This window comes from Camellia sinensis, chromosome 13, assembly GCF_055761805.1.
Source record: "Camellia sinensis isolate YWXY chromosome 13, ASM5576180v1, whole genome shotgun sequence".
Classification (NCBI taxonomy): Eukaryota; Viridiplantae; Streptophyta; class Magnoliopsida; order Ericales; family Theaceae; genus Camellia; species Camellia sinensis.
Genome location: NC_138973.1, coordinates 29,182,891 through 29,206,121, shown reverse-complemented (window position 1 = coordinate 29,206,121; position 23,231 = coordinate 29,182,891). Strand labels below are relative to the sequence as shown.

Genomic DNA, 23,231 nt, shown 5'->3' with positions numbered 1-23,231 from the left:
ACCACCCTGAGACTGCTGAGGGTTAGAACCCCTCTGTCTTCTGCCATCACCCTGACCATCTTGACTCCTCTTGGAGCCTTTCTGTCCGTCCTCCTCTTCCTATATCATGATCTCCATATGGGCTGCAACATCCACAAGACGCCCATAATCTCGGGTCATAGAACCCCCAACTCTCATCTTGAGGCCACACCTCAACTTCTTTTCAAACTCGATGCAACGGCGTTCCTCGGACACCACAAGTTTAGGTGCAAACCTGGACAGACTAGTAAAAGTAGCCTCAAACTCGGCCACAGACAAACTCAGTTGTTTGAGCTAGCAAAACTGTTCTCTCAGCTTCTCCCTGACTGCTGGAGATAAGTACTTCTCCTGGAAAGTCACTACAAAAGCCTCCCACGTGCCACCAATACAGCCCCTCATGTATTTCCACCACTGACCTGCATCCCCCTTAAGTTGGAAAGATGCCAAGGTCACTTTCAATGCACCGTCCTCGATGCCAAGCATTTCGAACGTCTTCGTCATTTGTTCTAACCACTCATCCGCCTTAAGTGGCTCCTTTGGATCCCTAATAAACTCGTCCAAATTAGACCGGAAGAACTCCCTCTTCAGAAAAGAAGGCCCTGCATCAACAACTTGGGCCTGCACTGGAGCCCGAACTGGAGCCTTAGCTCTGAGAATACCCATGGATTCCCTCAAAGCATCTGCTATCCCATGGGCTAAGGTGCCCATAGCTTGCTGACCTGCTGGCTCAGCCACATTGGCTTGGCCAACCGTCTCCTGCATCGCTGGAATCTCATCCGGTATAGGCACTTCCTGCCTCCCAGGCCTACCACGCCTACCACCTCGTCCTTGTCCTGACATCCTAATAAAGGTAACGAAGACATTAGCACATTCATAAATGTGTCGAAGCTAAAACACTCGCGTCCTAATGCATGGACAACTGTAATTCACTCCACGTAAGCACATAATCACATAAGCACCTACGAATTTCATTTTCGGATAACGATAGTCTTGAGGCGTTACTAGAGTTCCAGTTAGAAACAGCATTGATCAAGTGCTTTTCCAACAAGACTCACAAAAACCCAAGGATCCAATCAACATCCTAGAAACTAAATCCCATACCCAAGTAATCACATAAACATGTTATCAAATAGACACATACTGTCACCCATAAGTCTCTAACAAGCGAGACAAACCCATTGTGATACTAATCACTTTCCACATACCCAAAGTATTCGAACCCAGTACGCTCTGATACCAAGTTGTAACGCCCTCAAAATAAACCCATAAATCATCCAACAATAGCATGCTTAAACATAGGAGAATAAGCCATAAATATATTCCACCAGAGTAGTCTTTACAAAATGTATTCCATGTTGACATCAAAAGTAAATGCCCTATAGGCTTACAACTTTCCAAGTCAACACTTGGTTACAAAAAGAGAGTGCTAACTCTATACGAAGAAAGCCCTTGGCTAGATATACATGTAATACAACAAAACATCAAAAGAATCCAACAGCCTCAAGCCTCCTAAGCTACGTCCTTGGAGGTGGCATGCTACCTGTACCTGAAAATAATGTCCCATATAGGATGAGCCACAGCCTAGTAGAAATATACTAAACCAACTATAAACAGTGACTAAAATGATAGCATTCGATAGATGGTTCACACTTATACTCCAACTCATGTCATATTACATTTTCCATTTCTCGCTCAACTTTAAGTTTGAAAACAAGGCTCAGAACCTGGCCAAGCAATTTAATAAGGTTATATCTCATTACTAAAATACTTTCGCAATTCATGATGGATACACATTTTGGTACTGTATCAAAAACACATAAAACCACTTCCATACTTTACAAATGATACACATTTTAGTGCTACATCAATATAACAAAAACACTTCCATACTTCACGTATGATACACATTGTAGTGCTGTATCAATGGAAAATAACTTTCGGTTTAGAGTTCTATCCCCTATCTTCCCATAAACCGTGGAGTACATCCCCTATCTCCTCCCACACAACATAGTGCATATAAACAATTATCATACACACAATCAATCAATACATAAGGTTAATGTATTATTCCAACCGTCATATTCGATGACACATTCCATTGATTAGTTTTAGTTTGCCTAATCATCATGCATTGTCTACAACAATCAAGACTATCCTCTACCGATAGCCCCAAGCAGTTATCTCTAAACAGGAAATAAATGCATCAAATGGATAACATATCAACATTTGTCTAAGTGAGCGATAAATTAATCCAACTCCACCCTTTAATCCCATACCTTTCCGATTTGAATATTTCCTATTCAATTTCTCATTTCCCAAAATTAATTATACAAATTAATTTATCAATAATTAGGGCTTTTGCCCATAATTACAACACCAACGCTAAGGTTCCATTTTCATCAATAATCCAACACCGAGTCCATTTTCCAATGTATTGCATACATAAAGGTTTATATGTTTGAAACCCCATCTTTTGAAAAATTACATAATGACCCCAAACTTTCCCAAAATTACCCAACGACCCCCAACATATCAAAATGCCAAAATTCAAAGACAAAGCTCATAAGATGGAGTAGGATGTCCCTACCTCGAAGTTATAGCTCAAATGGAGAAGGAGACCAAACTCAAAGTGCTCCAAATTCCAAACTTTTCGGATCAAAATGAAGCTCTCGACGATCAACACACCTTTTGCAAAGACAAAAAGGTAGTGGGACACTCTAGCTAGATCAAACCCTAAAGAAAAGAGAGATTCTAGAGAGAGGAGCTCTCAAAATCGATTTTAGGAAAGTAAGAGAGAGAGAGAGGAAGTGTAAAATGTGATTAAAAAATGCCCAGCTGCCAACTGATATACGTATGACCCGCTCGAACGGAGAATAGAACACTCGAGCGTCAAACACAAAAATCTGGACACGCCCGGGCGCAAGAAGGCCCGCTTGAGCTGCAAGACATAAGAATAAAAATCATCTGCTCGAGCGCGAAAATCAGTCCGCTCAAGCGTAGATTTTCTCCTCTTAGAACTTTCACTAACAAAACACTACTCGCTCGAGCTCCAAGATACCCGCTCGAGTGTAGGAAACCCGTTCGAGCATGAAAAACACACCTGCATAAGTTTTTGTAAGGGCACGGAATACTAGAAGTATGAAATCTCTGCTCGAGCGCAAGAAAGCCCGCTCGAGCGGACAACCAAAAACCAAACTCTACTCGAGCGCAGAATGACCCGCTCGAGCGTAACACCAAGAACCTGGGCAACTACACTTGAGATCGAAACTCAACCTACCTATTCGAAACATGCCCAACACATCCCAAAACTCAAACATACGGAATTAAAGGAGGACAACAAGGTATACAACCACCAACTCCACAGAACCCAAGTCCGGAATACAACAAATACAGAAAGGAAAAACCGGAATCGCTATATGAAACTTCCAGTTCTTCTGAAGAGAGTCTCCGTATAAGGCCTAAGTGAAGAAGAAATAGTTCGGATGAAGATCAACACGATTCTTTTATCCGACAGATTGCAAAGGCAGTGCTACCCAAGAAATTCAAAGCACCGTCATTCACCTTGTACGACGGTAAATCAGACCTCACCGATCACATCCGCCATTACAAGCAAGCCATGACACTACGTGCAGATGATGAGGCTTTGATGTGCAGAATATTTCCGAGCAGTTTGGGACCACTAGCTGCCAGGTGGTATTACAAACTAGAGCCGGCTTCGATTAAAAGCTTCCACCAACTCCAAAAATCCTTCAGGGCAAGGTTTATCACTAATAAGGTCCAACCAAAGCAAGCCGATTCCCTCTAGGCAATACAGATTCAACCGGGGGAAACCCTTCGTGCCTACTCGGCGCGATATTAGGAATGTTTCAATCTAGTCGACGATGCTTGCAATGACTCCATGGACACCACCGCCTTCAAGATGGGGCTGCATCCTAACAGTGCGCTCCGCAGCTCTTTGACCAGACGACCTCCCAAAACAGTTTGGTCGTTGATGCAGAAAGTTGAAGAATATTGTAAAGTGGAAGATGATGCCTTGAGGGTTAAAGCCGACAATGTGACCAACACAGCTCCTGCTGAAATTGCTCAGCCGTTAAACTCTCTAGCACCTCAAAACCCTGAACCACGGCATCCGGCAAAACGAGATAAGAGACGGGATTCCCGCCGATCAAGCGACCACTGCTCCCACCGAGAAAGTGAACAATTACAAGTTTACAGCAGGCGCACGAGGCGCGCCGATAAGAAATACACGGAGTTGACAGAGCCAATCAGTGTGGTTATGTCCAAAACCAAACACCTTCCATTCTTCAAGTGGCCGTCGAAAATGGTAGGACCTCCCGACGCGAGAAGACGGGATAGACGGTGTGAGTATCATAAGGACCATGGCCATGATACTAAGAGTTGTTATGCATTGAAGGATCACCTGGAGGAATTGGTACAAGATGGCCGCCTACAACAGTACGCCCAAAGAGCAACCCAACCAAAGCAATAGCCTTAAGACAGGATTCACCTCCGCTCGGTGTGATCTACATGATATACAGCTTGCCAATGTCATCGGCGGTGCATACGATTCAGTCGAAGCCTGACCCTCAAAGTCAACTCACTCTGGCTAAACGGCCCCATGAAGCTGCAAGCATTTCTTTTGATGATTCAGATCTGGTCGGAGTGACACTTCCTTACATCGATCCCTTGGTAATTGAGTTACGCGTAAACTGATTCACCATTGAGCGCGTACTCATTGATCCGGGGAGCACATCAGAGGCTATGTATTACAAGACATTCACCAAACTCGGCTTCTCAGAATCAGATCTCTTTCCGGCTCCTTATCCATTATTCAGCTTCAACGCCAATCCAGAGTACCCATTGGGGAAAATCACACTACCAGTCCGAGCCGGCCCCCAAACAGTAGATGTAGAATTCTTGGTCGTCAAGCTGCCATGGCCGTACAATCTCATTATGGGGCGAACTTGGTTGCACACAATGCAAGCCGTGCCGAGTACATATCATCAGCTGTTACACTTCCCGACGGAGCCGGGCATTGAGCAAATCCGTGGCTCCCAGAAATCGGCACAAGCATGTTACCTCATTGCTGAGAAAAACATCAAAAGAGCTGCTGGTGAATTCTATTGAGGTTCTAGATCGAGAGAGCCTCGGCGATGTTGGGCAGCTCCCAAATGAAAAGGCCACGGAAGGCTTAGACCGAGTTGAAATCGATGGCAGCCCAGACAAATTCTTCATGGTCGGCGCATCCCTAAATCAGGCCGACAGACAGTAACTAATCTCTTTCCTACTCAGCAACATCGATCTTTGCGTGGACTCCGTACGAGATGCCGGGTATAGATCCGTTCATTTCACAGCACCATTTGAATGTTGATCCTAAGTGCAAGCCGATCATTTAGAAAAGCCGGCAGTCAGCCGCAGAGCACACTACCGTCGTCGTTGAGGAGGTTGACAGGCTGCTTGAAGCCGGGGCAATCAGGGAAGTGACCTACCCTACATGGCTCTCTAATATAGTGGTGGTGAAGAAGAAAAATGGGACTTTGGCGAGTGTGCGTCGATTTCATGGACCTGAACAAAGCCTGCCCCAAGGATTGTTTTCCCCTACCCAGAATTGACCAACTTGTAGATGCGACGACACGCCATCAACGTATGAGCTTTCTCGATACTTACAGAGGCTGCCATCAGATCGCCATGCATCTTGAGGACCAAAAAAAAACTGCATTCCTTACCCCAAGAGGAACCTACTGCTATAAGGTTATGTCTTTTGGGCAGAAGAATGCAGGGGCAACTTACCAAAGACTGGTCAGGACTATGTTCAAGGAGCAACTTGGCCTCACTATGGAAGTGTACATTGATGACATGGTGGTCAAATCTGGAGAAGAGCAAACCCATCTAGCCGATCTAGAAGAGACGTTCGGCATCTTACGCAAATACAAAATGAAGCTGAATGCTTCCAAATGTGCATTTGGGATCGGCTTTGGAAAATTCTTGGGGTACATTGTCAACCACCGAGGAATCGAAGCCAACCCAAGGCAAATCACAGCAATCCTAGAACTCTGCTCCCCACGATCGGTCAAGGAAGTTCAGAAGTTAATGGGGATGGCCGCCGCACTGAACAGGTTCATCAGTCGGTCCACAGATCGCTGCCGACAATTCTTTCATACACTACGGCAGGGCAAGGCTTTTGAGTGGACCGCCGAATGCGAAGCCGCTTTAAACGGCCTGAAGACCTACCTTCGCTCAGTACCACTCTTGACAACACCTGCTGCTAGTGACCCGCTCATTTTGAATCTAGTAGTTTCCGACAGGGCCGTCAGCACCGTACTGATAAAGGAAGAGCTGGGGGAGCAGCTGCCAGTGTATTATGTGAGCAAGGCGATGGTTGACGCCGAAACACGCTACCTTCCGCTGGACAAACTCGTCCTAGCCCTAGTCATGGCGGCAAGAAAACTGATGCATTACTTCCAGGGACATAGCATTGGGGTGCTAACAGATTATCCTCTTCGATCAGTACTACGAAGTGCAAAGGCATCAGGACGTGTTTCAAAGTGGGCACTTGAACTCAGCCAATACGACATTCAGTTTCTACTTAGAACCTCAATCAAGGGACAAGTGCTTGCCGACTTTATTGCCGAATTCACTGGGGGTCTTGCAGATTTCAAGTCTGATGAGATTCGACCAAAGCCGAACAAGAGAATTTATGTTGGGGACATTTGGCAGTTATACTGTGATGGATCATCCAATCAGCGGGGCAGCAGAGCCGGAGTTGTAATCATGGCTCTTGACGGCGCAATAATTGAGCAGGCTGTCAAGCTCGGCTTCGAAGCATCAAATAACGAGGCCGAATACGAAGCCCTACTAGCCGGTTTGCAGAATGCACATCTTCTGGGTGTTCGGCATTTGCTTGTATTTTGTGATTCAAAACTGGTGATCAATCAGCTCAAGGGGGAGTACGCAGCAAGAAACGACCGTATGGCGGCTTACATGAAAATGGCCAACTCCTTGCTTGCAAAATTTGACTATCATGAATTGAACCAGATAACGCGTGATTAGAATACACATGCAGATGCCCTTGCTTGCCTAGGCCCCGCCATTAATTCAGAGATTAAACGGACCATCGAAGTAGGTTTCATCCCGGAACCGAGCATTGGCCCTTCGGAGGAAGTTCAGGTCAATGTTATAGAATCTGGGCCGAGTTAGATGGATCCCATTGCTGCATTTCTGTCTTCCGAATAGCTCCCAGAGGACAAGAAAGAAGTGCACAAGTTGCGAAACAAAGCCCTGCAATACTACTTGGATTCGTAAGGACGACTTTATAAAAAATCCCTCTCTGGTCCATATTTGGAATGTGTGCACCCTGACAAAGTTGAAGAGCTTCTTCCTGAAATACATGAGAGCAGTTGTGGTGCCCATTCTAGCAGGCACTCTTTGGCCCATAGAGTTATAACATAGGGGTATTATTGGCTGACAATGAGATCTGATGCCGAATGCTATGTGAAAAAATGTGAACAGTGCCAGAAATTCTCCTCGTTAACCCATCTTCCTGCTGAGGAGTTGAGCTCTATCACCAGCCCGTGGTCGTTTGCCCAGTGGGGGATTGATATCGTAGGACCGTTGCCGAGGGCCCTAGGGAACAAGCAATATTTGATCGTCGCCACAGACTACTTCACAAAATGGGTCGAAGTGGAGGCATTAACGCACATTCAAGATTCTGATGTCAAGCGCTTTGTGTGGAGAAATATCATAACGCGATTCGGCATTCCAAGAGGCCTTATCTCAGACAACGGCACCCAGTTTGATTGTGGCGTCTACGGAGAGCTGTGCAGCAAATATGGTATCCGGCCTTACTTTTCTACGTCGGCTTACCCACAAAGCAATGGTCAAGCTGAAGCCTCTAATAAATCCATCTTGGACGGCATCAAGAAGAGGCTGGAGAAAGCTAAAGGCAAATGGGTCGAAGAATTGCCGAGTGTACTGTGGGCTCATCTAACTACGCTGAGGCAATCTACTGGAGAAACGCCGTTCGCTCTATGCTTTGGAACCTAAGCGATCATACCCTTAGAGATCGGTCACCCAACCCTGAAATCTCAAGTTTTTGATATGGGTCGAAACGACATGATGCTGGCACTAGATTTGATTCTAATCGAAGAACGAAGAGACCGTGCCTTTGCGTCGATGGCGCGGTACCAGCAGCAGCTTGCCAAGTCATATAATCAACGTGTTCAGCTGCGCCGCTATACACCAGGAGAGTTGGTCCTGAAGAAGGTACTTCCAGCTGCCAAGAAATCGGTTGATGGAAAATTGGGTCCTAACTGGGACGGCCCCTATTAGATTGATTCGATCGCAGGAGTAGGGGCATATCGGCTCAAAGACATGTCAGGGAGGAGTCTGCCACAGCCTTGGAATTCCACACATTGACGCAAATTTTATCATTGACCCGACTTGTGGGGCATGACACTTGTTCTGAACGGTTCGCCATGTACATCTCATTTTTTGTAATACAAAGATCGCTACTTACTCACTTCAAAATCGATTTCAAGGATGTTCCAATAAAAGCCTCCAGATTCAGAGCGCCCTTCGTGGATATCACGATTGGCCGAATAAAGTTTCCAGATTCGGAGCCCCATCGGTGTACGACGCCTTTGGGCCGATAAAAGCCTCCGGATTCGGAGCGCCCTTCGTGGATATCACGATTGGCCAAATAAGTCTATGGATTCGGAGCCCCATCGGCGCACGATGTCCTTGGGCCGATAAAAGCCTCCGGATTCGAAGCGCCCTTCGTGGATATTATGATTGGCCAAATAAGTCTCCGGATTCGGAGCCCCATCAGCACACGACGTCCTTGGGCCGATTAAAGCCTCCGGATTCGGAGCGCCCTTCGTGGATATCACGATTGGCCAAATAAGTCTCCAGATTCGGAGCCACATCGGCGCACGACGTCCTTAGGCCGATTCAAGCCTCCGGATTCGGAGCGCCCTTCATGGATATCACGATTGGCCAAAATAAGTCTCTGGATTCAGAGCCCCATTGGCGTGCGACATCCTTGGGTCGATTAAGCCTCCGGATTTGGAGCCCCATCGGCCAAATAAGCCACCGGATTCAGAGTGCCCTTCGTGAATTTTCAGGCCGTGCGTAACATAATGATGCCAATTAAATACTTAATGTAGAATGCTCTCATTTCGAGCCGGCTAAACCCTTTTATACTTCGAAACATATAACATTCGGAATGATGTTTATACAATAAAACACATGCAAACACATAGAAACATTTTATTCAATCAGGCGATGATTACATAGTTTTGAACGCGATCTGTGTTTAAGCATTACAATGAATATTTTTATACGGCGTCGCCCTCATCCTCACTCTGTTCAGCAGCAAAGGCGGAAAATGGAAAATGCTTTCATCGGTAGAGTGGCGATGCCGAATCAATGCCTGACGCTTGGAGAACTTCCGCGGCTTGAGACACCTTGATCCAACCGTGCTTAAAACCATGATTTTCACATTGGCAAACCTCTTCGGTGAGTTTCTCCTTGGTCTTCTGAATTCTGATCTTTCGGCCGTCATGAATACCTTTTTCATAAGCCGCAGCCCTCGCAATCCCAATCGTGAACATACTAGCCGGGTTTTGATCGGCAATAGTATCACTTATCAGCCTTTGAGTCACCCTCTCTTCCACAACCAAATTGGGTTGGCTGGCTGATTAAGACTCGGCAGAGCTGATTTTCCTTAGCTCACACTCGGCCTTCTCTGCACGAGCTTCTAACTTCCGAATGTGTTCATCTCTTTGCTCTATATCGCGCCGAGCGACGCGGAGACGCATGCCGATTTCATAAGTTGTGTACAGCCCCTTCACTGCCCCGTGAATGCCTTCGCGAAACACTTCGAAGTCTTGCTGACCTACCATCGACTGTTGGACTTTGGGTGGAAAAATCTATCGGGCGAACTCGGCTGCCACGTTTGGATCTCGAATGATCGAGTCCGTCTCTGTCATTGGTCTATTCCCCACGAAGACCGCAAAACTCAATGGGCACGGAGTCGCGTTAGATTCTTTTCCGAAACTGGGTTGAGGAGCTTTTCCCTGAGGCTACTTATCCCTCCTGGGCGACCTATTTCGACGATGAGGAGATTGGTGTCTCTCCCGATCCCTCGAAGTCCTACTCTCCATGCGTGACGGATCACCACTTCGATTCATGGCTCCTCCTAGCTTAGCTAGCATCTTCACTTCGCCTCTGCTGTTAAAGAAAAGTCTTTGTGACATTCGCACTTGTTTAATCTTCCTCAAAGGGCTGGACTGAGTTGCTGACTGAGCATATAAATAGGACCCTCGTTCACAAAGTACACGCCCATTTATTCCCTACGCGGGCAGCACCTCCGAGGCAATCTCATTAATATTGAAATGTCAACAGGCTGGCACTGACTGAGTCATATGCCCGATCGCCCCGTCAGCCGCTGTTATTCGGCATTTAGTGTTCGTGAATCTAGTCGGCTTGAGTGCCCCAGCCGTTCCACGAATCAATTCATCAATACGAGATTCATAACGTGTTATTCGGCGTTTAATGTTTGTGAACCAGCTGGGGCAAGGGAAGATTCATCAATCTAGTCGGCTTGAGTGCCCCAGCCGTTCCACGAATCGATTCATCAATATGAGATTCATACATTTAATGTTCTTAAGTACGAGATTGATAACGTGTTGTTCGACGTTTAATGTTCGTGAACCAGCTGGGGCAAGGGCAGATTTATCAATCTAGTCGGCTTGAGTGCCCCAGCCGTTCCACGAATCGATTCATCAATACGAGATTCATACGTTTAATGTTCTTAAGTACAAGATTCATAATGTGTTATTCGGTGTTTAATATTCGTGAATCAACTGGGGCAAGGGCAGATTCATCAATCTAGTCGGCTTGAGTGCCCCAGCTATTCCATGAATCGATTCATCAATACGAGATTCATACGTTTAATGTTCTTAAGTACAAGATTCATAACGTGTTATTCAGCGTTTAATATTCGTGAATCAACTGGGGCAAGGGCAGATTCATCAATCTAGTCGGCTTGTGTGCCCTAGCCGTTCCACGAATCAATTCTTTAATACGAGATTCATAACGTGTTATTCAGCGTTTAATGTTCGTGAACCAGCTGGGGCAAGGGAAGATTCATCAATCTAGTCGGCTTGAGTGCCCCAGTCGTTCCATGAATCGATTCATCAATACGAGATTCATAACGTGTTATTCGGCGTTTAATGTTCGTGAACCAGCTGGGGCAAGGGCAGATTCATCAATCTAGTCGGCTTGAGTGCCTTAGCCGTTCCACGAATCGATTCATCAATACAAGATTCATACGTTTAATGTTCTTAAGTACAAGATTCATAACGTGTTATTCGGCGTTTAATATTTGTGAATCAGCTGGGGCAAGGGCAGATTCATCAATCTATTTGGCTCGAGTGCCCCAGCCATTCCACGAATCGATTCATCAGTACAAAATTCATAAGTTCGTGTTATTCGGTACCTCATGAATTCATTTTGTTGATTAAATTAGATCTATAAATTTAATCGGCTTCTAAGTTTGCCGTCTCACGTAATCATGACATTTTGTTCTAATGCTGATTCTCCTAATTACCTACTCACACAACAAACAATACAAGCAGTAACTTGAGTACAATATTAAATTTTCATTCATAAATTGGGCACTAGCAGCGGACATTTTACATATGAAAATCCAAAAATGATGAAAATCTACTAGACAAAAACATACATTGAAATTGAAAATATTTAATAAAACTAGTGTCTCCCAAATCAATCCTCGGGATTAGACTCAAGTGGCTTAATGTCCACTTGCTCGTATGGAATTGGCATGGCCAATGTAACTCCAGCAGCAGCAAGGGCTTTGAGCCACCCATGTTTGAATCGCCGATTCTCGAATTTGGGAACTTCTTCTACGTAGTCCTTAAGTGTGGCGCTCTTTCCAGCCTCGAGCGCCGCAGAAGCCTCAGAGTCGGCTTTTTCCTTGACCTTCCTCAACTCTTCCAACTCGGCCTCCATGTTAGCAAGCGCCTCCTTGGCTAACTTGAGCGATTTCTCGCTCGCATTCGCCCTCACCTCGGCATCGGATTTGAGCCGGTCAGCAATTTGAGCCCTCTCCTTCTCAGCTTCGGTTCAAGCACTTTCCATCACGGCTCTCATCGCCTTGAACTCGGCCCTGCTTCTCTCACCTTCAGCTTCCAACTTCAGGCGGCCAATTCTTTCAATGGCTTCATGCTGGCGGCGGCCTAGTTCGTCTATCCTTCCAACCGTCTGCAAAACAAAGAGTCAGGATCATCACAAACCAAGAAATATCGTATACAAACCAAACCAAACAAGGAGTAAAAAAGATCAAGTCACAAAGCAGAAGGGCTGACTGGGCAGCTAAGGCTGTAGCTACCAAATCTGGCTCTGCTCGAAAGGTGGCCTTGTCAGCCGACAACGAAGTTGAGGCGGCCAAGCTCAACGCTACAGCTGGATCCTTCAAGGAAGACGCATCAGAGGAGATCGGCGTGTTTTTGATCTTCGGTTGAATAACAAAAGGAACAACCATATCCGATTCCTCCAGATGAGACCGTTTGTTAGCAGGGCTCTCCTCTGAGCCGGCCTCTCCCTCGGTGGTACGTTTTTCGCCCCGCTCTTCTTGAATCGGCATTTCTTCTGGGACCTGCTGTTCGGCCACCTTATCCGACTCGACCGAAACAACTTGTGTCGTCTCTTTTACCATAACGGGTTGTGAAGATTCAATTGGGGCAGGCCCAGAATGGCTGGCCTCGACTTTTCGTTGCGCGGCCATGCGTTCGGCATTTCTCTTTCGTGCCATCTACGTTAGATTTTCCGTAGCCATGCCTTCAGAAAAATCGCCGGGTAGATCTCCTAAATCTGTAAAAATATCTCCGAAGGAAAACTCTACCCAACCCGAAATGAATAGTGAGTCAGGCTGGTTAAGACCGGTTGCCTCAAATGCCGAGTTTAGAGCCTCGTCAACCTCTTCAACCTCCACAGCAAACTCTCTCGTTGGTTCGGCAACTACCTTGACCACTGTCTCTGCGTCTTGCTCCGAATTAGAAGTTTCGAAACCAATTTGTCTGAGGGACTTGAAGCTGGGGAAGAAAAGAGCCATAAGGTGGTGTTCGCCGGATGGGATTAGGATGTCGTCCGCAGCCGAGAACGTAGTATAAGTAGGCTCGTACCGCAGAAGTATATGGGCGGCTTTCCCTTGCTTTTGTACGTTTGGACAGCCAAAATACTTGAGTGCAGTCTTAATCTCCTCAAGGACTGCGTCGTTAGCCGAAGTCTGAATCTTCTTCAACTTATTGCCTACAAAAACGAAGGATTAGACTTGAAGAGAAAGCCGAGTAAAAGAAAGATCAACAAACATAAGGAGTTACTCGGCCACCTGGTTCACTCCTCTTTCTGGGAACAAGGTCTAGGCAATCTTCGTCCTCGCCGAATTCCCAGTTGTCGCGGACATTGACCATGACATCGTCAACTCGTTTGCTAGAACTGGCAAGCATGGTTACCAAGTGATGGTCGGTGTCCTTGGCCCTGAGAAAGTAGCGCCCGAGCCGACCGGAGGATTTGGCCAGAGCGTAGCAGTGCTGAATCGCCGGAATGTCGAGATTGATCCTAAGGCGTCGGTTCAGTTCTACGATTCCCATTATGATTTGAAAGAAATTCACATTGGGTTGAGAAGGAATCAGACCCCAATGGCGGAGGACGGCCCTAAGAAATGGGTGCAAGAGAAAGCGAACCCCGCCTTCCGCAATGGACAGGAGAGGAAAGGCGATGGTATTTTGGTCCTCCCTCTCCATATCAAGGGTATTGTCCGTCACTAGAGATATATGGACATCATCAGGGATAGAGAAATGTCTCCGGAACCCAGAGATACGACCCTCAGAAAGGAGGTCTTTCAAATGCTTAGCCATTCTACTAAGGATTTGGGTATTCTAAATAAAAAATGAACACAGAAAATAAGATTACAAAGAGGAGAAGAAAACTTACGAGAGGCAAAGGAGACACGGAGAGACGGGAAGAAGTTGTAGAAGATGCGAGGTAGAGGAGGAATTTCGGCTAGCAATCCAGGAGGCCCCAATATTCAAAAAGTATGCATTCGAAGAGACTAGAGTTTCAAATCGAAATAAACGCAAAAGATGCACGAATGAGGCGGGAACGTATAATGATGACCGATGCCTGTGCTCTGACATACACATTGGGATAGGTGAAGCCACCTAATTTATGTTTCTCTTGACTTTTCAAATTTGAAACCAAACACACCAATTAACTGTCGTCAATGGGGAGTTTGGGAGGCAATTGTGGGAGCCGAATAAAGGGCAGAGTCAGAAGTGTACGCTTTGAAGGATGGACATTTGTTCGGCTTTAACCTGCACGATTAGGAGGCCGATTACAATTAACAGGCCGAGTAACTATGGGGTCGAATACATACGCAGTTTGACAGCGAAAAGTGGACCAGGCCCCGAGGCCCTAGAAATGAGTATAAATAGAGGAACAACAGTCAAAGAAAGGAATGTGAGAATTATTGTGCTCAACTTAGAATACAAGTAACCCTGAGTGCTGAAACTAGCTTGCCCGTCGGAGTGCTAATTCCGGCACCCTCGACCGGAGTGTTTATTCATTTTCAAGTGACTTTTAGATGATCACTAGCGTCCCCCAGGATCAGAAGTGTATTTCCAAACCATTTCTCCACATATATATTTAAGGAGTTCACCTCCTTTCCATTTATTTCTATTATGTCCTTACTCGGTTAACTGAAAAGTCCAATATTTTAATTGAAATGAGAGTCTCGGAACATCGTGAAACATTTGGAAAAATATTTTGAAAAGAGGGTTTTAAGGTCTAAAATAGTTTGGCAAAAAATGTGTGAAAGTTGGGATTAAAACTCAAATTACATTTTTCTTGTTGGGGACTGTTGGGGAACACATTCTAATTGTCATCATCGGGTAATCAACAGAAAGCGCCCAAGTCTTAGGGCTGGTCAAAATGGGGTGTGTACAGGATGCTCTTGTAATTATTTCAGAGCGTTACAATGATGCGGTAATTGGTAAAATTTTAATTTGAAAAATATTTTTCACCTTCTAAAAGTATTTTTTTTTTGGTCTAAACAAACGTGTTTTTTTTATTGATCATAAAAAATATTTTTTGTTAATTTTTATTTTTATTATATCAAATACTAAAAAATAAAAAATAAAAAATATTTTTGAAAAATATTTTCTGTTTAAATAAAGGAAGTGTCACTATCCAAATTGCTATGAGACGTTGATTGATACAACTTTTTGATGTTTGCACATGTGGACTGCATGGAGATTTGATCCCCAAATGAATCAATCCAATAAACAAAATATCAAATTATCAAAATATCTATATAATAAAACAGGGGGAGTTTTTAAATTAGGGACGAGATATTTGTTTATGTGTCAAAATGTGGATCATTAAATTGATTCAATCCAAGGGCTGAAAATGCCTTACTCTCATTTGTCCAATTTAGACATTTCAATGGCTGAGATCAGTTTTACTAAATTTAAATGGTCTAGATTAACTTTTGGTTCCCACCCTCACAAACCCTTTGGGTGTGATTGGTTTGTGTTTTGAGATAAATTTTTTTTAAAAAAAAAAAAAAATTCGGAAGAGAGTTTAAAATTTTTTTGGGTCTATTTGGTTGTATATTTTGAAAATAATTTTAGTGTTTGGGACGATTTGATATCTTGCTATAGTTGAGTATATGTGTGTAAGAGAAAAAAGTGATTGATTGATGTGTAGAAGAAAAAAAAAATCAACCAAACAAAATTTTAAAAATAATTTTAAAAAAATTATATCTTGAGATACAAATCAAACAAGCCCCGTCTCTTCTATCTCTGTTTCCTTCTTTCATATCTCAGACTTCTCCTCACACCTCACATCTCTCACAGACATATTCTCTCTCTTTCTCTCTAATTTTGATTTCAAAATTTGAAACACCATTCTCTCTCACACCTCTTCCTCTTCCCACCACACATCTTCTTTCCACCAAACTTTCTCTCTCTAAGTGATCTCCGGTGGTGATTTCTACCATTTTGCTCCAATGGAATATAGCCCCGCTGAGAGAGGGTGATTTCTACCATCTACATCAATGTTTGCCTCCTCTCTCTCTACACAACTCCAAGGTAGAAGGCTAAATCCTCACCTTCCCCCCCTTTTGTTATTGTTCAATGTTTACCTTCTCTCTCTTTACACATCTCCTTGCTTTTTTTTTTTTTCCTTCCTTTTTTTGAGGGAAGTGGGTGTGTGAATCTAGGGTTTTTATTTGGGTTTTGGATTTTGATATGATAATCAAGCTTTGCCTCATCTCTCTCACTTTTTCCCCCTCTTTTATTTGGGTTTGTTTTTCTTTTTTCTTTTTTCTTTTTCCTTTTTTGTTATCAACACATAAACTAATTTTTTTTTATTAGATGTAGTTTCTACAAAAATATTTCAATCCTGTTTGGTTGCTGAGAAAGTGGCAAAAAAAGTAAAGAAAGTTAAATTTTGGTTATTGTCATTTCTGGGTTTTGCTTAATCTCATTAAAAGAGGGAAAAAGAGACTGAAATATTGTTATTGTCATTATTGTCAAAGGTATGAAAATTACGTATGAATTTTTTCTAATTTGATTTCTTCTTGCTTAAAGATTAACAATTTTTGGTGTTTCTAATATAATCACTATTTGTAAGAATATTTTTTTATGTGATTCATGATTTTTTGAATTTTTTCTAAATCTATTTCTGAAATTTGATTTCTTCTTGCTAAAGGTCAACAATTTCCGAGCTTTCTAATACAATCACTATTTGTAAGAATATTTTTTATGTGATTCATTATTTTTTTTCCAATGTGTTTTTTTTTTTCATTTGAATACTCATGAAATTTGTTTGTATATTCTTGGTTCGTGTAATTTTAAGAACATAATAACAAGAAGAGGACTCATATGGCTGAAGTGATTCACAATCATTTAAGTAACTCTTGTACTGTTGTTTATTTCCTAACTACACTATTTGTTATTTCGGTCAATAATTCCAAAGTCTACTTCACAATATTTCTTGCACATTTAAATGTCAACTTCTTAGTAATTAGCAATACATTTTATTGCTTTGCATCTTCACATTCAAAATCTGTTGTACATGGTTTTCTAGAATGGAATCCCCTCTAGATGATCTTTTGCGTTATTCTGTAGGAAATAATTGAAGTAATTCTGATTATGCTTTTATGAGATCATCCAAATAATTGAAGGTATTCATTGACATCTACTTTTCTTATTACGCTTAATCAATCATTATTTCTGTTGATTGTTGATTTTGACGTTTTTAATTTTTTATTAGTTGATGCACTTTTAAATTTCTTTAGCACATTAGCTGGTTTGCTTTGGTATTATTGAATTTATATCTTTATGGATTTGGTAAGTTGTTGGTGAGGCAGAGAGGGCGTGTGGTAGGGGAGGGAAAGACAAAGAAGGTGGTGGCAATGCGATGGGGGAATAAATTTGAAAAAAAAAAAATTCAGTTTTAGAGAAAATTCTATATAATAAGGAAGGATAGTATTTGATCCAATGGCTAGGATTGCTTCTCCCTTTCATCCACGGTTCATTTCCAAGATTGATTTTGAAAATGTATTTACCCTATGTGGCAATTTGGATGGTCTAGATTAATTTAACTCCTCCTCAGCTTTGCCCTTTCTCTTAGCCATCGCCTCATCAAAGTCTAATTTTTGTTGTCTAGGTTTTCCAAGTTTTGCTTTCACTATTTTTGTGCCTCTTTCATAACATAATGAGCTTTCCTTTTTTTGGTTTTTTGGTTTTCCTGTTATGCCAACTAATAGACCTCTAGAAACATTTCTATCTTCAACTCAAGATGTGATGAGATCCTTAGGTGCCTTTGCTTTCTAATTTGATTTTGATTTGGTGTTTGTTTACAATTCTAGTTTGGGTTTGTTTTTAAACATCTGTATTCCTAGCATTATTGTTTAGATCATATGAGAGCTCATTTATTCAGATTTGTATTTGTCTGCTTGCTTTTCTTTTCTTTTTTTTTCTTTCTTTTATTTATTTATTTTTATTCTTTGTTTTGGACTTTGTTGTTAACCATTTTGGAGTGAACTTTTTTTGGGGTGAATATTTAAAGTGAACTTTGTTCCATTAATATCCTTAATTTGATTTTCTTGGAAAAATTGAATCTTTGAGAACTGTTTGAGGATTAAAAATAGAGTGTGAGGCTAATAGTGAGTTAAGGACATATCAGATGTTGATAATTTACACTTCATTTTTGTTAGGGAGTGCTTTTAGGCATAAGTCATTCGCTAGATTATTTTGATATATTCTTCATTTTGGTAATGTCTTTTTCTCACAGAAATACTTATTTTTCTTTCTTTCTTATTTTTTTCCTTTTTGGTGAGATGCTGAATTTTTTATTTTGTCACAAAAGTTTTTTTTTTTTTAATTTTAAAAGAGGTTTAACAACCTTCAAAGTGTTGATATCACAATTTCTTTTAGTCCCAGGATGGTTCTTCAATAAATTCTTATCAACTGGTATAGTTCTTGAAGCATTTTTATTTATTATTTATTTATTTAACAATTAAAATATTAGTATGATTCAAGACTATAAAACACTTGATGTTTCACAATATTAGTATTGTTGTTAAACTTTTATTTGATGTTACCTATAGGTTGTGTTTTGTCAAGTTTATATGTGGCTTATAAGCTATTTTTTGGTGATGTGACCTAAATAAGCCAATAAGTCAATAAGATGGCTTATAAGCCACTTCCCAAAAGAGCCCTTGGGTTACGGGTTTGGTTGATCCAGATGTTTTGGCTTTTGTAGATTTTGTGAATGATTTGATTTCTTAGCTTTGTTATTCCTTTGGAGGCTAATTTTTTTTTATTCGTTACATCTTCTTGATGCTTTTTAATAAAGTCTGTTTATTTATGAAAAAAATAAAAATTATGCTAAAAGCTCCTCATGTTCAAATTTTAAGTGCAACATTGTGGTCTTTTCTTAATTCCGACACTGATACATACTTAGGAATGTAATAATAGGTATAATATCAGTTTTGCCATGGACTATTGGATTTGCCATGTTCATCAAAAACAAAGAATTTAAAGTGTTGACATCGCAGTTTTTTTTAAGTCCTAGGATAGTTCTTGAATAAAATTCTTATAATATGGTATGGTTCTTGAAGCATTTGTATTTATTTAACAATTAAAATTTTAGTATGTTTCAAGACTACAAAGCACTTAATGCTTCATAATATTAGTATTGTTGTTAAACTTTTATTTGATGTTACCGGTAGGTTGTGTTGTGTCAAGTTTCTATTGTTATGCTTCTAATTATGTTGAACGCTCCTCATGTTTGAATAATTGAATGGAACATTGTGGTCTTTTCTTAATTCCAACATTGATACATACTTAGGAATGTAATAGGTGTAATATTTGTTTTTCCATGTACTACTAAATTTATTATGTTCATCAAAAACAAAGAATTTAAATTTAGTGAGGTGTCAAATTTGTTCCTGCATGTAGGATTTTTTTTTTTTTTGGTTTGCATATTTAAGATTTTTCTTCCAATGAACAGCTGGATATGTGAATATTAGCCCAAGTGTGGATTTGATGGCCATGGATCTCATGGATTTTTTTTATTAGTTTAAATACATTCATAATTTCTAAGCTTATTTCTTTTAATGGGATTAAATTTTGGTTACTATCATTTTTGGGTTATGATTGTATTTTTATCAAAATTAATTTTTTTTATTGGGTTTTGTACTCAAGAACAAGGGTTTCCTTTGGCTAATCATTGGTTACTGTATTCAGTTGCTGAGAAAGTGGGGGAAAAGAAAAGAAAGTGAAGTGTTGATGCTCTTAATTGTTATTTTTCTTAATTGACTTGGGCTATTTGTTCAAGCACCATTAATCTATCTCTTTATATTTTATCTACTCTATCTCTAAGCACCATTATGTTTTCTGCTTCATATTATGTAGTGACTTCGATGGCGACAAGGGAGCAGACTAAGGTTGTGGGTACTTGTCTTGGCCTTGCTGGCTTTGTTTCAGTGTCTTGGACCTGCTGGCTCTGTTCAAGGATTTCCCAAACAGGTATTTTAATTACTTAGTTATGTTGGAGATGTTGAAACCATGGGAAAAGCTGCTGCAAACTTTAAGTAATTAGTTTTGTTGATTAATTAGTTATTTTTGTTGCTAAAATTGTGATAGATTTGAACTATACCTTTTGGTACCTATCAATAGCTGAAGTTTTTATCTGATGTTTTCTATTTATTATTATTTTTTTTATTATTATTATTATTATTATTATTATTATTATTATTATTATTATTATTATTATTATTATTATTATTATTATTATTTTTCAAATATTTGTTGGTAATAGGGTGCTTGGCTTCTATTGGGAAACAAATTCCGTAGCATTCAAGTTATAGTGAGCCCGGTTTTGACCCGACCTTTGTTACATTCTGGACTCGGGTTTTGTGGTTTAATATTGTATCCATGTCTTGTTTTCCTCCTTTGACTCTTTGAATTTGAATTTTGGAACATGTTGGGTGTGTTTGGAACAGGTTGGTTGTTAGTTGGTCTAGATTGTTGTTGCCCAGATTTTAATTTCTTCGCTCGAACAAGGATTCTTGCGCTCGAGCGAGCCTTGTGAAATTTGCTTCTTCGCTAGAGTGAGGTTTCTTAGGCTCGAGAGAGATTTGAGAGTTCTTAGGTTTCTTTCTGAGACGCAGAATTTCTGGGAAGGTGGAGTTCTTCGCTCGAGTGAGGCTTCTTGTGCTTGAGTGAGCGTGTGCGTCTATAAAACTTCTGAAGCTATGCGTTCTGCACTCGAGCGAGTCTTCTTACGCTTGAGAGAGGTCACTTGTTGTGTCTGGTCGCTTGAGCGAAGGTTGCGTATATCAGTTCGTAGCAGAGGTGTTTTATATCACTTTTATGATCTTCTTTTTGCTAAAAACCCTAGTCCAGCACTCTCTCTCTCTCTAAAACTCCCGCTCTCTATCTCTCTCTCTCTACAAATACTCTTAGATCCAAGCACCTCTACCCTACTTCCTTTGAGAAAAAAGGTGGAGCATCTTGTGGGCTTCCATTCCATCCGAACCAAGCTTGGTTTTGTGCACTTTTGAAGATCTCCTTCTTCTCTTTTAGGCTTTTACACTTGAGGTAGGGATATTCTACACCTTGATATGGTTTTCAACCTAGGTATTTGCCATTTTGTATAAATGGTGGAATTTGAGAGGATTTGGGTGAAGTTAGGGCTTGGGTCCAAAATTTAAAAGAGGGATTTTTATATTGGGTTCCATGAATATATATATATATGGGGTATTGAATATGAGGTTATATGGGTTAAAATGATTAAATTTGAACTTGGGATTGATATTTGAAAAAGGAAAAAAATTGCCCTAATTTGTGTTCAATAATTATTTTGTATAAATAATGAAATTGATATGAGAAATATGAAATTGGGTGGATGTGTGAATGAATGGTGTAGTTGGATTTGATAAGTCACTCACCTATAAAAAATTTGATAAATTATCTGTTTGTTAAATTGTACATCTGTTTAGAAATATCTGTTTTGGGCTATCGGCGGAGGATATCTATGATTGTTGTAGAAACTGTATGAGAACTAGTTGAATTGAAACTGAACATTTGAATTATGTCATTGAATATGATGGTTTGATTAAACCATTGAATATGTGATTTGGATAGTCATTGTATATGACAACGCTTTTAAATATATTGTATATGTATTATTGTTTGGGAGGAGATAAGGGATGTACTCCATTGTTTGGGAGGAGATAGGGGATGGACTCCATTTTAAATTAAGTTGGTCGGAGTGTCCAGGGTGAAAGTCCCTCGGATGAGAATCCGTAAAATGGAAAAAAGATTGAAGTGTTTGAATAATGATTGTTATTGAATTGTGAACGAATGAGTTGTAGTCTCATTTGGAATTGTTTAGATGATATGGAACTACACTTATGAATTGATTTGAAATGAATGAATGGAAATGGATTAAGATGTGGATATCAATATTGAATGGTAATTATGGGGAGAATGTAAGTTGGCCTTGAGTATTAGACTTCTATCTAATATTTATATCTTAGTTAAATCTCATATATTGTGTTAGTTTATCTTTATTGGACTTTGGCTCACCCTACTTGGGAAACCATTTTCAGGTATAGGTGACATGCCTTCTCCAAGGACGTAGCTTGGGAGGACTTAGGAGTTGGAGACTTGTTTTGTTACTTTTGTGTTTAAATGTTAATCCAAGCCTAGAGCTTTAAATGTATAGAGCTTATGATTCTCTTTTGTTTTTAACCAAGTATTATCTTGGAAAGATGTAAGCCTGTAGGGCATTTCTTTTGTTGCCATCAACTTGTATTACATGCCGTGGATTCAGAATGAATGTTTATGAATGTATAATGCATGTAATTCCCTTTGTAACACAAATTCTAATTTATGAAAGTATACCAATTATGTTAGATTTATGTCTCTTATGAGTTGAGTTATTTGTATTTATTTGAGGGCGTTACACAAGTTGACAATAATAATTGTGTGTGATTTTTTTCCCCCTCTTTTCTGTATCTTGAGAATATTACAGGCTTCAAATAAAACAAAAAAACACTATCAAATTGGTTTTTTCATTTTTTTTCCTGTTATGAGTTATCAATTTGATTTTGTTAACACAGTGTGATCTCCCATGTCATTTGAACAAATAATTGATTTTGTTTTGCCAAGTGGCTTATGCTATTTTGAAGATCATTAGATTCTCAATGGAGTTGTTTTCCTGTGACTCTCTTTCTCTTTCTCTCAATTGACAGCGGCACATAACTGTTTTAAATGCATACGGTAACCATTTGCATAATTATAATATTAACTTACATTATTTCCTTTTTTATTGGCCTTTTTGTTGAGTGTCTTTTGATGTATTTGTATTACTTTTCTCTCTCATTTATATGAATCAGTTTTCTTTTTGTTTCCATTATTTTTTACTCCAACTGGTTTAGTTTACCTTCTTTTTTTTTTTTTGGTTTCTTCTTTATTTCCCTTGGGATTTAATATGATCTAGGGAAAAAATAAAGAATTAACCACAAATTAGACCCACTACCAAATGAATGTCAGGTTTTACAATGTTAATTAGAGTACAAATGTTAGGCTTTTATTCTTGGCAATCCTGTTTGA

General features: G+C 40.7%; 1 long non-coding RNA gene across 2 annotated transcripts; it reads left to right on the top strand.

Moving 5' to 3' along the window:
- The first annotated feature begins 15,899 nt into the window (after nt 1–15,899).
- On the top strand, nt 15,900–22,525 carry LOC114290096 (uncharacterized). Of its 2 annotated transcripts, XR_014348585.1 has the most exons (4): nt 15,900–16,190; nt 17,232–17,287; nt 20,025–20,138; nt 22,226–22,525. It is a non-coding gene; the product is annotated as an uncharacterized LOC114290096 (long non-coding RNA). The 2 variants fall into 2 exon arrangements; XR_014348584.1 differs by lacking the exon at nt 17,232–17,287.
- The last annotated feature ends 706 nt before the right edge of the window (nt 22,526–23,231 follow it).